The following is a 4,617-nucleotide window of genomic DNA, read 5'->3' as shown; positions in this document are numbered from 1 at the left end:
AGATCCCATTTCTTTTAATAATTATTGAATAAGTTGTGATAATTTATATGGAAAAGAAACAATCCAGTATTTTCTCTGCGACTGTTCAGCAATATTTTCAAAATAAAAATGGATCTTCGATAATCCCGAAAGATTTGTTAAATTATTTAAATTTTGAAGAAGGGTTTTATTATGGTGTTTATTTCTACAGATTTCTTAAAAAAAATGTGCTGATGAAACGGCTAATGATCAGTAATTATTGATACTGGAAGAATATCTGCTCATCTGTGACTGCAACCAATTACTTAACTATCTATTGATAGTATGTAAATTCAATAGGTTATTGTCGTAAAAACTCCGTTGAGTAAGGGCAATAATATATTGTATTTAAATTTTCTATGCGAATATGTTTTAATGTTCGTTATTTCACGTTTAACCAGTGTATGATTTAATTAAAAAACAATTATAGAATCCTCTTGAATATGAGTATGGTTTAAGAATTAGCAAAATATATTATTTTTTTAAATTTTTTTTGTTAAATACCGTTTAAAGGAATATATTTAAAAGTTACTTTTTTTATGTACGGAGGAAAATGTCTTTATTACATCCGCCTTTAAATACATATTTTTTTTTTTCTTCATTGGGTTTTTATAAATAAATCTTATACGTTTACATTTGCTGTCATTCCTCCAGTAAGGCATTACATTAAGATACAGTTATTTGCTAACTGTATCTCAATACCAGTAGATCCCTCCCTCGCTAAAATGTTTTACTTTTACTTTCTCTTCTTGCTTATTATCGTGCATCTGAAATTGCTTAACAATTGCCTGATTGTAAAGAACAACAGGATGCGGATATGGTTAGGATGTTTGAGTTTTCTCTTGGATCTCGGTAATTGCGTAAAAGGGTAAAGATTGTATGTATGTATGTTATATGTGCCACATTATGTTTGACATAAAGTTTAACACGTAAAATGGAAGTTGTTTTCTTTTGTTTTGCTTTTCCTTTAAACTTGACAGTTGCGAAATTAAAGTGAAATTGTTTTGTTCTAATTTTTTTTGTTGATTAAAGAAAAAACAACCTTAAACATAATTTAATACTGTTGATTTTGATGTATTAAAAAAATAAATATATGATTACTTGACCAATTTAGACAATATTAAAGGTTTTTTAAAGGCATGGGAACAAAAAATGAAACTGAGTAAGCATCTTCTAATTTCTGCAAAGACTACTTTAAATATCTTTGAGGTCTAAAGTAAATGTAGTTGGGATTTGAAAATATTACTTTATAAGATTCAAAATTGTCCAAATCTTGCCCAACTCATCGTATTATCATTTCATTCCGAGACCATTCTTCTTGTGAGAACTTAAAATTATAAGGTTTCAGTTGCAATGTTGGATTATAACTCCAGGTCGTTTAGAGTGCTCAGTTTTAGAGTTAAAATGAGACTGTCATCGTCTGTAAACGATAGCATTACAATGTTGAATGCTATTGACAATTAATTGAAACCACCTTATCTTTATATCACCATGACACACTTGGTCCAAAATATCCTTTCAGTAAGATGGTACAAAATGTCATACATCTCGTGACATGATTTATTCATTGAGAAAAAACTTCAAAATATATTGTTCTTATTACATACCGGAGCGGAAAGCTTTAACAGCCTTTTACTAAGGCTTCATATTATTTTAAAATCATCATAAGTAACGAGATACTGTGAATAGGCGTTCACGATATTGATTAATATAATATAACGTTTTAGAATGGTTAATATAATATAAGATATACATAATAATAAATAATATTAATACATATTTTTATATGAACATATTTCTGATACTAATTCGTTTAAGACTAGCCAATAATCTTTCTATATTGCAATGAAATGTCAACTAGCGCTGATGTATAAGTTCGCTTCTCGAACCTAACCTAACCTATTATAGGCACTTGCAAAATGCAACTCTAATGCCAAACTACCACTTTGTTATATAAAAGGGGGTTTCTCATCCTCATCCGGTAAACACGTATAATTTTTTGCATATTTAAAAAACCAATAAAAATTATTCTGCCAATTAGTTTTTACGCTCGAAAATATGCAATTTAATAATATTATATCAATTTTTAATTGGTATGTTATGTGGCTATTTTTTGTATATGTATGTATTTTTTTATATGTCGGAATAACTTGATGACTTTTTAGGGATTACTTTTTGTGAATTAATTTTTAATCCAGATCATTGTTCATGAATTTAACAGATTAATAATGCGTATACATAAACTCTGCTTGATTGTGTAGAAAAAATATTTTGACATAAATTTTAACTTCTCTGACAATAAAATATATTTTTAGTACAGAATTTCAAGCGAAAAATGCATGAGTAATAATATAAACACATGTTTCTAAGATCTAAAAAATTGGGATAAACTGTATGAAAACCAATTTTAGTCTCAGAATTAATCCATTGTGTCTAGGACTATGCAAAGACACTAAATTGCTTTCTAAGAATTAATCGTAGTCAATTATTTTTGGCTTAAAACGATTCTAGATGAATTTTGCTGATTGAAAGTATTTATACATGAACTGCATAAAAGAATTAAAAAAACACATAGAGCTACTTGTATGTATATAATACATCTGCTGATAACTTCGTAGGATGATACACTGGCCGACATTTTAAAAAGTGATGTGTTACCTGTCAAAATTTCATGGAATTGTGACGATTTTTAATTTAGTTTGTGACGCAATTAAAATTTAATTAAAATTTTAATTAAATTTTAAGTTTTAATTAAAAATGAATTCTTTTCTTGATCTATCATTGCTTTATGAAGGAAAAAAAGTACCGCGACAGTAAAAAAGTTCTGCCCAAACCAGACAAATGATAAAGTGGATTAGAGTGGATTACTGATAATAAATGCGGCCATACAAACACCTATGTGCGACACTATCTCTTATGAGTGATCCAACTCAAAAAAGGTGATCCAACGTTTTGGCACACCGTGAAGTGAAATTGCTTGAGATACTTAACACTTTACAGATTTGAAAGATACGCATCATCTTTACTTTGCAAGAACATATGTGTATGACAAACCTTTTTTTCGAAATAAAGGCCTCCCTTGCTTACAGTTGAGCAAAAGCAACAGTGTGTCGATAATTCTGAGACCTGTTTGGAGCTGTTGAAGTGAGATAAAAAACACTTTTTGTTTCAGTATCAAACAATAGATAAAACTCAAATCCACCACTTCAGTCCAGAGTCACTTAGTCAGCTGAATGGCCAACAGTCAATGAACCTTGCGCAAAGCGACCAATAACTCAATAGACAGTTGGAAAGGTTATAGTGTTCGTATTTCGGAACGGCTGTAGAATTTTGTACTTTGACTGCATTGATAAAGACCAGACCATCAATACTGACTATCATATGTCGCTACAATTGCGAAACAATGACTTCATATGAAGAATTATTTCTTTTTCACCATGTCAGTGCGTTGTCTCAGAAGTCGGTGGCTGCCATAGCCAATTCCACGAACTACATTTTAAATTGCTTTCGCACCTACCGTATTCCTCTAGTTAGAATTGATTCCAGCTAATTCGAAGAGCTCGAAAAAAGTTTCAATGCTAAGAGATTTGACCCCAATAAAGAAGTTATCGCCGAAACTAAGGTAAATTTTAAGGTCAACAATGATAGCATTCGGAATGAGAGGTACAGCAATATTGAAGAAGAGCTGGAATGATTGTATTACTCTTGAAGAAAACTTGAAGGATGAATATATGCAATATATATATTTTGAACAGGTGTCGCTTCCAGCTTGCCATAAGGTCAAGTATAGTTGTTTATATGAGCCGTCGCGTTGAAAATTGTCCTGGAGTTTGATACTTCAACTTAAACATCATATGAGTCTTCGTTGATGTTCTTTGTCTAATTCTATCACTATATTGGTAAGAGCTAGAATGCTAACATTTTGATTAAAGTCACAATGTCTGATATTATATGAAGCATTAAATTTCCCTCGTAAGTCTTTCTTTTGGAAGCCATAAATTATTGCAATAATGTTTTTAGTAGCGCACGTCTGCAGCTCTAGGCCATATGTCTAAATAAGTTTTAGCATTTGTTTATATATAAGTAGTATGATATTGTCGAGTGTCTGCCAATGGGAAAATATATTTTGTTGTGCCTAAAGTCAAGTTCCTCGCATTTCTTCTTCACATGCGCTTTTATTTGCATTTGATATATTTGTACCATACGTAGACAATGTATAGTATATTCTTGAATTTTTTAAACTTTTCACATAAAATATTTCCACGTTTATGTTAATATTAGTATAATTATACACGTCAAAATTTTAATTATCTATTTTCTAAAATTATACAGAGCACATGTAGCAAAACAGAAATTATTGTTATAAATAAATTTACGTCAACCGCAATAAATTGGCAACAGTTGTGGCTAAGTTGCCAATACTTAATAAAAATATACACCCAAATCTAGAACAGATTGCGACAAAATGTATAATGATAAGGTCAACAATTTACGATAAATTGGCACTTACAGTGCCATTTCTATCCTTTAATGCTAGAAAGCAAAGCAATAGGTTTTATAATAAACACTAAAAGTTCCCGCCCGCCGGAAAATAAAAAT

The sequence above is a fragment of the Teleopsis dalmanni genome, chromosome 2 (assembly GCF_002237135.1).
Source record: "Teleopsis dalmanni isolate 2A chromosome 2, ASM223713v2, whole genome shotgun sequence".
NCBI classification, from domain to species: domain Eukaryota; kingdom Metazoa; phylum Arthropoda; class Insecta; order Diptera; family Diopsidae; genus Teleopsis; species Teleopsis dalmanni.
This window is presented reverse-complemented; position numbering follows the sequence as displayed.